The sequence below is a fragment of the Amblyomma americanum genome, chromosome 1 (assembly GCF_052857255.1).
Source record: "Amblyomma americanum isolate KBUSLIRL-KWMA chromosome 1, ASM5285725v1, whole genome shotgun sequence".
NCBI classification, from domain to species: domain Eukaryota; kingdom Metazoa; phylum Arthropoda; class Arachnida; order Ixodida; family Ixodidae; genus Amblyomma; species Amblyomma americanum.
The window spans coordinates 324866735-324879112 of record NC_135497.1 but is presented as its reverse complement, the minus strand read 5'-3'; positions in this window follow the sequence as shown (position 1 = coordinate 324879112).

Here is a 12378-nt window from a genome sequence, read left to right as displayed (position 1 = left end):
GATTTCCCGGAAAATTGAGATATAAACAGGATAACCGATTCTATAAATTATCGTTTTGCAAGAGACGAAATAACATCTGCGAACGCACTGGTGTTCTGTAGCTGATGAATGGTCTCTATACATTTAATGTTGGAGGAAATAGGGCATTATGTTGAGCTTGCAGTTTACCGAGCGTCTGCTTCACTTTTAAAGACCGAGAGAAGCAGAAGAAAGGAAAGCTGGGAAATTCACCTGGCAGTGCCCGGTTGGTTACCCGCCACATGGGGGGGTTAATAGAGGAACCGAAAGCCAAAAAGAAATGCGATGGAATTTCAGTTCGCTGCGCGGAACGCCCCTTATTATTAATCCGCACACTACTCGCTGAAAGTGGCACTGAGAAAAGAATTTCAAAAATGCAGGCAATACGATGAAATGCTGTTCTTAATTTTTTTAGACCTTCATATAAATTGTGCATCCGAACACATACTCTTGTCTGTTTATATGCTACGCGGTTGCTTGCAAACACATGAGAAATACTATTCACATCTTCGTGCCACAGAATCGATAGGTACTGACCGCTTCCCGTTTTCTAACGAAAACTTGCACTGCATGTAGTACGTGCCACGTACCGAAAAAAATTCGCAGAACAATGCGGCCGTGGCCGGCGCACGATCACAGAACCTAACTTGGGAAAACGTCTCCGTTCAGCTGTTCACGCAACGTTATGAAAGAGAGCGAAAATTTACGCAATAGCGTAAGGAGCTTGCTCTGCTGAAAACCCGGCGTCGTCGTTCTTCGTCCTGCCTCAGTCGGAAAGAATCCCAGAAATTTCGAATGAAGCCAACGACACGGGGAAGGGTCCAAATGAGGCCAGAACTGACGAGGAGGTTCCTATAATGGGGTATATCAGAATATAGAGTCTATATCTAGGAAGTAATTCGTTAAAAGGAGTTAGCCGTCATGGGGGCTCGAACCCAGGCCTTCTTTTTGTACCAGGCAGGCACGCAACCCATAGGCCACGAAAGGTTTTCTGTTTTCTTCCTTTATTGTCTGTTTTGACAATTTACAATAGGTCATTGTGTCAACCGTGTTAGAGGTGCACCTAGGGAACGCGTCGTGGTGTGTATCACTTGCTAACGTGTGTTTGGCATGAGTACTGAGGTTATAGTAATTGAAAATATAAAACCGAATATAAATATACTAATTAGGCGTCAAATTGCGCGGAATGAAAAGAAGGGAAGACGCTATCGCGTCTACTCTTAACGGGAAACTTAAGCGTCCTCTTAATTTTTTTTACCAAATATTTATCTAATCAAAATGAGGGGGCGGCAGCAATCGCTGCCTCGCCATGCTGTCACGCGCTCACTTCAATTACGAGCGCCGCCGCGGGAACGTGCACTGCTGCCTGAAGCACAGAAATACAGTTGTTCACTGTCAGGGCGTTCATATCAGGCACAGCTTTAATCACAGTCTCCATTTTCAGTTCTGGAGGCGGAAATACCAAGAAATAACCCACGATGATTTTTTTTTTACTCTTTCATCAGCAGCTACTTAAGAGCGCACGGACAGCGGTGAAGTTAATATCGTTCATCTGTCTACACCCTCTCCTGTTCCATTAAAGTCCCTCCTCCTCCTCCTCCTCTCTACTTTATGCTGATAGTTACTTAATCACAAAGTATAGTGATTTACGTGTCACGCAGTTTCCAAGGATCAGTTTATGGGGAAAGTGCTATAGCTTTCTCAGCAAAGGGCAACCGCAGCTACTGAAGCCCTTCGGGATGTGTTGCTGATTTAAGTTTGTTTACTTTATAATTTTTATCTCTTCCAGCGGTATTTTGCTCGAGCAGCGTGGTAGGAGCATGGCAATAACTTTTCGCTGTGGTATAGAGATGAAAAAGAAATTATCTTGTGTGTCGGGTGCGTGCAAAAGTCAAGGCCAGGCTAGCGAGCAAACGCAACTGTGGCTACCTGCGCACTCTGAACCCTGAACTTCGGTTTCATGCGCAAGAGAACTAGAATTGAATGGCGTGATGCCAAAAGAAATCATATTTTTTTAATATCTAAAAGCTGTCCCGAAGTGGCTTTCCTGTCTGCCAAAGATTTCTAGAGGTATATCGCGGCATTATTAAATGACATATAGTGGTTCATTGCTAACAAGCCTTTGCAGACCTCGGTCACTGGTCACAACAATACCGTAAACATTATCTTTTACTTCCGAAACAACTTCGTAAATATACTTCCTTTCCTCCAGCTTGCGCATAAGCTGTATTAAGTTTCCTTGGGTATTTCTATCTCTGCCATTTTCTGTGTGGTTTTACGTGAATGATAGAAGCAAGAGCTTTGATTTAACTGAAACATTGTTGCCAATGTTGTCGTTAAAAGCATTAAGCGTTACCTTAAAGTTGCTGATCAGTTACGGTGTGTTTGGGGAGTAATATTTAGGGACACTGAAAATCATCTTTTTGATGACATTACAAATGCGTTGAAATGTCTAGAAATAAAGGCATGCTTCTATTATAGTGTTTTATTCTAAATTTATGTATATAGGCATAGATTAACAACGTTCTTCGTCAAAATGGTTATTACGGTTAGATATATTCGGTGGTACCCACCATTATTTCATGAAATAGAAGTCAGGTTAACTTGGACGTTTTTTTCCCCACTTCATTGGGTTTTACGGGTACACTTTTCCTAAACATGAGTTGAAATCAAATCAAAATTTATTCCAGGACAAAATATGTTATATTATATATGATACATTTAGTGACAGAGACAAAAGGCTAACACAGCCTGACCAGGCCCCTGGTCCCGTTCAGTTCAAGCTACACTTTTGAAAAAATAAATTGTGTGCAGTTTATAGAGAAACTGCAGTTTTCACTCAGTATAAAAACGATAAAAATAATTTAAAGCTACAAACTGCGCAAACGGACGAGGACAGGAGGTAAAGAAACGAATGCGACACCACGAGCGCAGTTGTTTAGTATTCGTTTCTTTACCTCCTGTTCTCGCCCATTTGCGCAGTTAATAACCTTCCAGGAAAATTAACCAACTAGTCCGCAAGAACATTATACTAAAGATAATTTAAAGTACATGAGATAATAGAAAAAGGGACCAAGAAATAGCACACATATACTCAGTTAACGCTGAGATCTAATGTACAGCAAAAGCTAAAGCCAAGCGCGTTACAAATATTCTTTAAGTGATAATGCAGCAGTATACACAGTACATAAAAAAACAAAACAACAGTAAAGCATAAAACGTGGTAAATATAATGAAAACAAATATCAAGCAGTCTGCATACCGCATGCTGTTGTCGCGAGAAAAGTTTTGTACCTGTTTTTTATCGTTCCAGGGCTGTCTATGCAAATTATTAATCTTGAAGTTAATTTAGAATCTGTGTAGCTTGATACGAGAATGACTGTTTACCATAATTTGTTCTAGCTTTTGGAAGCCGTATTTTTTGATGCCTAAAACCGTATTGATGATCAGCTCTAAGGCGGAAATCTTGGTGCATGTTTGTGTTGCTAATATGCTGGATTATTTTGAAAAAATTAGTTTGATTGGCTATGAGCATGTCATGTTCCATATATAGCTTTCCGGTGCGTAAATCACGGACACCTCCTACGTAAGTTTTATAAATACATATTGCTCGCTTTTCACTTTTTTAGTACGATCAGCCCAATGTTGTTACGCTGAGAACTGGATCCCATTTTAGCGAACAATACCCCAAGTTTGAATCAATTGAAGTGTAATAAAGAGTATTTTTTAACAGGAGAGGAATGAATGTGATTTTTTTTTAATGCATCCGATTGATCGGGCTGTATCGATGGTCAAATGCTCTACATGATATGTCCATGCCAGAGTCTCTTGAAATCAAGCTCCGAAGAATTTCTGCTCAGGTGTTTGCTGAATACTCGTTGTTTTATACATAATGCGCATCACGTTCCGGTCGCGCTTATTCGGAGCAGAAAATATGATATATTTAGTTAGAATAGCTAGAAGCGTTAGGGAATAAACTATGATATATTTAGTTAGAATAATAACGATAACCTATTCGAAACAAGTGAGTTAGTTTAATATCTGTTTATGCTGCGGTATCGTAGTCCTTGTTCGTTCGCCCTCATGAGAACGCACAAATCACGATCCTGTTGACACTAGCGGCGTTTACATGAATGCAACATAAATATACCCCAGTCCCGTTTTTGAGGGAAAAAGCAGGTTTTGAGAAGGAAAGGCTTGACTCGTCCTCTATACTCTCTTCCTCTGTGTTTTTGCACTTTCCCCCAAAAAGGGGACTGAAGTCGACTTCTCTCGCATTCATGTAAACGCGGTACTGTTGGTTAAATAATATTACTTAACAGTTCTACACGCGGCGCCCACGATGGCTTTTCAGCGGACAGGAAAATGCGGAAAATGTTCGTGAAAGTTTTGACATCAGGATAAGGGCCCAGAATAACCAATATTTGTTGCGATAGTTCCTATAAAGTTGCGTTTTACGGAGCTGCACTCGGGCCTGGAATAACGTCAGGGTAAAAGCTCCAAATTACTGCGGTCATAACGATGTTGTTTGCCGTGCACCAGATTTTTAGTAGACATACTTTTTTTTGCATTTCGTCTTCGTCAGCGAAATAGAAACGGCGGATAGAAACGCTTAACTATTGCGCAGTGCCGGACCACCGTATCCCCTGCCGTGCTGCTACTGGCAATGACGGCTGTTCACATGGCTATCAGCTTGCTTACAGGAACTCAGTGCAATCCGGCACGCAATGAAAAGCTGTGGAAATCGCTTTTATGAGATGGACGAAGAACGCGAGACTCATGGACGTGGCCCACATCGGAAAGCCGTGGGCTGCGTTCATTACATGCGTAATGCTTGGACCTCGAGATAGGAAGGGGAAGCCCTCAAGAAACACCCAAGACGCTTTTCAAAAAAGCCAAACGCACCGTCTCTTCTCTGCAAACTTAAGGCCGGATCCTGTATCGATAAAGCTAGAGCGGTGTAATTATTTCCGGCTGACTTTGAATGAACGCCAGTTAGCCAGGTAAGCTCAGTGCAAGATGCTACAATGAACGTGAAGACCATGTAAGGCTGCGGCAGTTCCACTAACGTTGCCACAGCGTGCAAGCGTTACCTGAGCAGCACAAAGGACGTGAACAGCCCCAACAAACACAAAACCTCCTCAAAATCACCCGGAAATATCCCATCAGGACATTTGGAATGTCCCCAGGAGGTGCTCATTTTTCCCGAAGACATCCAAAAAACGTCCCCACAACTAGCCGTGTCCAAAAAGTTGTGCGTCCCAGGAACAGCCCCAAAAGGTTAATGCTAGATTTCTCGGCTCTGCTCAATAAAATTATTTCTTCTTTTTCATGCAGACTTCAGGCATCTAAGCGCACATATGTGCCAAATTTCAGGCACTTGCTTACGTTACAGGTGGTGTAATACATCTGTCCACTCGCGTGAATGATTGCTGGCTAGGCCATTCAGACTTACCTGTTTACATGAAATGTGCTTTCACAAGGTGAAAATTATGGCTGGTTGGTGCATTATCTTGTGACGGGAGCAGCACAGCACGAGACAAAGAGAGAGGCGGGACACGACGCTGACTAACAACCAGATTTTTAATTCGCGTTCGTCGAATATATACATCTCGCTCGTATAAGAAGGAAAAGAAAGAAGCATAAAAAACGCATAAGATGTACACGTGGAGAAATATTAAGACATCGCACGCAGATAATCAATTTCTCTGTCACGAAGCGCTATTGAAGGTATGCAGTCACATACGTCGCTCTTTGGTCGGATGTTGAAGGCTTCTTCAATCTCCCTGGTCCGTTGATCAAAATACGACGTGATGACCATTGTGTTGCTAATCTGCAGATCACATTAATGCTCTCTGCAATGTTTTGCTAATTCACTGCTGATCGCGCCCTTTAGGGATCTTTTGTGCTCTCGAAGCCATTCCTTCAAACAGCGCCCTGTTTGACCAATGTAGGTGCGTCCCAATGACAGAGGTATTTTATATACCCTCTTTTCACACATTTCACATGTTTTTTTTCCAGTGATTTTTCTTGGTTTCATTTTTCTTTGCTCGCTGTTGACTTTGGCGCACAGGCTTCTTAATTTGTTGGGTGCTTACATGAGCACTTTTACACCAGCTCTTGCTCCTACCTTTTTGAGACTGTGGGAAATGCCATTAATGCAAGGAATGACCGCGTACGGCTTCCTTTATTCTGATGTGGTTGTGATATATTTTCTGCCTCTAAGTGCTTGCAGAATCCTTTCTGCGACACTGGATAGCAGTCTCGTCAGGCAACCTGCTGCGTTCAGCCGACGGTTCTGGTTGTCAAAACGGCCGTGAACTTCATGATGACAGGATCTCGTCAATGCGGCTCTCATTGATGTTTTTTTCTACCCCCACTTGATGATCTTGGAGTGCGCAGGTGTGTAGGGGAGCAGTTCCTTCTAGCTTCGTGGTCTGTACCGCCAGCATATGTGAGCGCGTAGAAAAGCTAGCGTCAAGTCAAGAAATCGCATATCGTTCTTTTCCGGGAGTTCACTTGTTATTTCTAGTCCTTAGCAAAAGCAGCAATGAGAGCCGCATTGACGAGATCCTGTCATCATGAAGTCCAAGCCAGTTTTGACGCCCAGAACAGTCAGCTGAAAGCAGCAGGTTACCCGACGAGACTGCTATCCAGTGTCGCAGAAGGGATTCTGCAAGCACTTACAGGCAGAAAATATGTCACAACCACTTCAAAACAAAGGAAGCCGTACGCGGTCATTCCTTACATTAATGGCATTTCCCACAGTCTCAAAAAGGTAGGCGCAAGAACTGGTGTAAAAGTGCTCATGTCAGCACCCAACAAATTAAGAAGCCTGTGCGCCAAAGTCAACAGCGAGCAAAGAAAAATGAAACCAAGAAAAATCACTGGAGAAAAACATGTGAAATGTGTGAAAAGAGGGTATATAAAATACCTCTGTCATTGGGACGCACCTACATTGGTCAAACAGGGCGCTGTTTGAAGGAATGGCTTCGAGAGCACAAAAGATCCCTAAAGGGCGCGATCAGCAGTGAATTAGCAAAACATTGCAGAGAGCATTAATGTGGTCTGCAGATTAGCAACACAATGGTCATCACGTCGTATTTTGATCAACGGACCAGGGAGATTGAAGAAGCCTTCAATATCCGACAAAAGAGCGACGTATATGCGTCAGCATACGTTCGATAGAGTTTCGTGACAGTGAAATTGATTATCTGCCTGCGTTTCCCTAATATTTTACCACTTGTACATCTTATGCGTTTGTCATGCTTCTCCCCTTTCCTTATTGCACGAGCGAGATGTATATATTCGACGAACACGCATTAAAAATCTGGTTGTTAGGCAGCGTCGATTCTCGCCTTTCTCTTCTTTGTTTCGTGCTGCGCTGCTCCCGCCACAGGAACATGAAATGTGCTAGAATTTTACACACAAAGGAAATAAGAATTCAAAAGGTCGCCCGATCCCGCCCATACAACAGGAAATAACAGCGCAAAACAGATTTAATTTCAGTTTATTAGATGCGCTCTTTGCATTTACATGAATACAAACAGAAGGCGCATATGTACGCACCATTTAACACACAATGTACGGAGCACTACGGCACCAGCATATAATAATGGCCAAATTTTTCTCTAGCTCTGAGAGATCTGAAAAATGAAACAATAAAAACATAATACACTCTAAAAGTTGATGCACCTTAAGCAAACATTCTAAAGGGTACAAAAGCATTTATGCGCACGCAAAAGCAAACGCATGTAAAGAGCAACCTGGGTGCCAAAAGAAAAGACGATATGGGCGTACGATAAAGATACGCGGTTTCAGGTCACGGATATTCTGCAGAGTGAAACCTCCCTCTCGCACGAGCCTCGGAGTAAGCTTGAGCGTGTTATCAAAACGGGAAAAAAAAAATAATTCTACGAGGCGAAAATAAAAAATAAGCATAAACCAACATACATTGACGACGTTGCCAACGAAAACCCGGGGATGAAATAAAATGCTGCAACTGTGTATATGAATTCAACGCAGCCTTAATTCTGTCCTACGCCTTATCACGGCACAGCGAACGCTGAAACATACGCGTTACATCCTCGTTAAACCCCCGTTTTATTTTCTTTTGACTAAGTGTGAAGATAAGACTGCTTGGAGACGGCCGATGGAAAAGGGGGACGTCTTGAGGTAGAGGCCCTGGCTCGCCGCACCCATGGTACAGCAGACCGCGCGTGCGGCACAATACGGCGCGGGAGGCGAGACCAAGGTGATCAAGGCACAAGTAATCCGGTGAGGGTGGGTTGGGAGTCAGCGACGCGAACACAACACAAACTATACCGCTGCAACAGGACGGCAACGTAGGTAGAGCAGGTTAATCCATGGGCACTCGCAGCAAGAGTCTGGTGGGCCTCCGAAGATCTCTGCCGCCTATGGCCGCAGTGGACGGCCACGCTGCCACCAACAACACGCCACAGTCGTCGGAGGCGCTGAAGGATGCAGAGTGCGCGCTAGGAGTCGCCCATTGTTTTGAAATCCGCTGCCGCGAACGACGCCTGTAAGAGCGCCATTATGGTGTAGGGCCGTGAAGCTGCGCCAAAGACTTGCGATGCGCCGCGCGCCGCTGATTCAGTTCCAAAGGGAATTATGTGGGCACGCCGAAGTGCGCGAGAAAGCTGCCATGAATCCGTAGCTACGAAGTTCACGACAGCCCAGTGATGAGAGCAAGAGCTGCCGCGCTCTGGGGCTTGCGCGCGAGCGGCTAGGGGCTGCGCGAATACGTGTTCGCAAGATGGCTTCCGTCCAGCGAGGAAGCCGGGCGAGCGACGGGAGGCCCATTACTGCGCTTCTGCTAGACAGCGGCGCAACGAGGACTGCTGGTAGTTGGAGATGCCTGCAGGGACCGCCGCACTGTGCTGAAGTTGGAAACACTATTGAAGACGGGCACGTTGGTGACCGCCGCTCCCGGCGGTGCGATGAAAAGGCAGACCGCCGTCGCCTGCCTACCTGCAGCATGGAGCCGACGGCCCACGAGAGAGATGCGGTGTGAACTGCGCTTCCTTCGGCTGTTCGAACAAAACTGTTTGATCTCTCAAAACGGCGAGTGCAAGAGCAAAACCTTCTCTTCCCGTAGCTTTCGGCGCGATGGAGAGAGAAAAGGGAGCGAGGAGACAATTTGTATTTTTTCTTCAAAAGCATTGGTCCCAAAATGTTCTCCCACTTACCTTTCTGGGACCAAAATGCTATGATTTGCTTTTGTTTCTGCTTAACACCCTAGAAAAAACGTTTCTAGGTTATCAGTGGGTGCACTGTCCTTTTGCTTGATTTTCTGTGTCCTACCTCTACGCCCTGAAAAGTTCGATAAATGTTGTACTGGGACTGGGACATTCCATCCTTTCTGGGCGCACCTGGGGAGGTACGTGGTTTGCTGGGGCCATGTACTATAGCGCATGCTGGAGGCATATGTCTCTAGAATTAGGTGTATGTTGCAGTACTTTTCAATAGCTCTATCATACTGCCAATCCACATGTTATGTGCAGAAGTGCCTTGAAAAAGTACACAAGAGCAATCCGTCAAGGTGGCAAAAGAGGTAATTGAGGAGGTGAATTAAGTTAGGAAAAAGCCACATTTAGCAACGTTGCCTGCGCGAAGGAAAACTTACAATGGGTAGAGTTGATCAAGTGAACTATGTGAGCATTTTCCCACTCTCGCAGATTTTGGTCGCGAAGTCCACTACCACTGCGAAAAACAGCGCGAAAAAACGCACGAGGACCGAAAGATGCCAAGAAACACTACGGGCGGTCGTAGCGTGTCGCGGTGTCTAAGTCCGCTTGTCGAAATTTCACCGCACAGCGCTTTGTTTACACCAAGGGGTTGGGTACAGCCCAACGTAAAAGCCAGGTAAGCCAGCAAATTTTGCTGCTATCCCCTCCTTACCACCATTCTATATTTTATTTCCATCTAGAAACATAACAGAGTTGTGAATCTTCGAGTCAATCACACAATGCAATGAATAGGTATTCAGGAATTGAGTCATCGGGTACATCACGAATGCATAGTGTGTGAATTTTAATACATTGTGTTTGAGGGAATATAGGGTAATTTCGTCAAATTAGTGCCCCTTGCCATGCCTGGTGTTCGTTACTACATCGGTCTTAATTTGTGTTTCGGCTGTAGGCTGGGTTCTAAAATACATATTCCGTAACTGTAGCAAAATCACAAAGCGAGATTGTTGCTGCTTTCACGAAACTTCACGTACAGCAAAAACGCGAAATATGACCGACAAGTATAGCACATGTTTTCTCTCTCGTAACTTTTCCATTTTTTTTTCAGTGCAATAATTCAATTTCCCACGCAGTCAGACCCGGTAAATCGCGAAATAATATGTAACATCATCGTATAACTTGCGCATGCGCTCCGAGAGAAGTAGTAATGCTGAAATGAGAAAGCAAAGCGCCGCAAAACGCTCTTCGTCAGCTCTTCGGTAAAACATAAAGCCCCTCAGTGAAACACCTTTCCGCGCGCCATCTAGAAACGGATAGGAGAAAACTGCCTCGATTTTCTTTACTTTTCTTCCTATTAATCGGTCTACAGCACAGTGCGTGCCGCAGATTGGTGCTGCCATCTATGTTAAGAATATACAACCTCAAATCACAAGGACCATGGAAGGGTTTGTTTTCATTTTTTTTATTTGTGGATGACCCCCTACCTTACGACTTATAAAACTCCGGAGGTCGCTTGACAAAGACCTTGGAAATGTAAAAAGGGAGGGTGGGACCTACAGATCTAGGTGGCCAACACTGTCTGTTCAAAAGTCACCGCCAGTAGATGATGGGGATGACTGCGGTGCGCGAAAGCAGCCTTCGATTTGAGTGAAGATGGTCTATGAATGGTTGATTTCTGGCCTGAGACTACGCAGGATAAAAGGTCGGGACTCCATATTTTGCGAGACTGGAGAAGAGCGTAGTGCCGGCTTAACCGGGAGAATTCTACTCAACGGTTTACAACCGCTTCTGTGTTTGGAAGAAATGGGCTTGGGCAGAGCATCTAATGTGACGGGAAGATAACCGCTGGTCCTCAAGGGCAACAGAGTGGATTCCAAGAGAAGGCAAGCATAGCAGGGGGCGGCAGAAAGTTAGGTTGGCAGAGGAAAATAAGAAGTTTGAAGGAATACGGTGGCCGCAGCTGGCAAATATAGGGTTAATTGGAGAGACATGGGAGAGGATTTTGCCTTGCAGTGGGCGTAGTCAGGCTGCTGCTGCTGCTGCTGCTGATGCTGATGATGATGACCACTTCGCGCGCGGCCGGTCAGCGCGATCGCACTCGCTTTGCGTTAGAGCTGCGGCGACGAGCCAGACTGAGTGTAACCGCACATAAGTTAAATACCGAAGAAGCCATGAATTCAAAAGGCTGCCGGTCTTAATCAGAGTTGTTGGCCAATGTTTTCCCTGAAAAAAAAAACAATTCACGCACAAGACATGTGGTTTATAAAGCTTCTCATCAAAATTTAGAAAACGCTTTCTGCGCCAATCTAGAAGCTAGTAATTGAATTTCTTGTGTACACAACTTTCATGTTCATCGGGATAAAAAAAAACACACCGGCAAAACGCTTACTGCGTAACCTCCGTGACTTGCAGCTCATGTATGACAATGAAACACCGTCGACTTCGTCCGTTATGAGATACTTGAGAGGAGGTGATAAATTCTTAGGAGGATGCAATGATTTGTCAACGCCGTGCAGTTTTTATTTCTCCAAGCTTGAACCGCGAATAGTGCAATGCGCATGTTTCCTGAGCTATCTTTTACTCTTTGCTTTGCTGCCTGATACTAAGCATACCACTGAAAGTGCTCCAGAAAGATCTGTTGAGCAAAATTAACCTAATCCCTAATAAGGAACTCAGCGCCTATAGTCGGATACAACTCAAGAATGAAGCGGGAAATTCCTCTCAAAAGAGGCCCTAGAGCCATTGGCATCGTCCGGTTCTCATGACATCGTGATTAATCCCCTTGTGCCTGGTAGTACGACAACGCCGGGTGGTTGTTGGGGCTAGGGGATTAACGACGGATTAGCGGATTAACCACGGCGTGATTGCAATCGAGAGACATCATTGCCTGGAGGGTCTCCTTTGAGGGGGATCTGCAGCTTCCATGCTTAGTAGCATCCGACTCTAGTAAAATTGCGGATACGCTTCACCAGCCATTCTACCCGTGTCGCCACCTTGTGGCCACGAGTATCAGCATTAAGCCAGCCAAGAAGTGCTAGGGCTATTACCCAACAAACACAATACATCCACAAAACATCACAATAATGTCCGACTGGGACATTTATAATCTCCCTAAGTGCTCTATTTTTCTGAACTGATCCCAGAAATATCC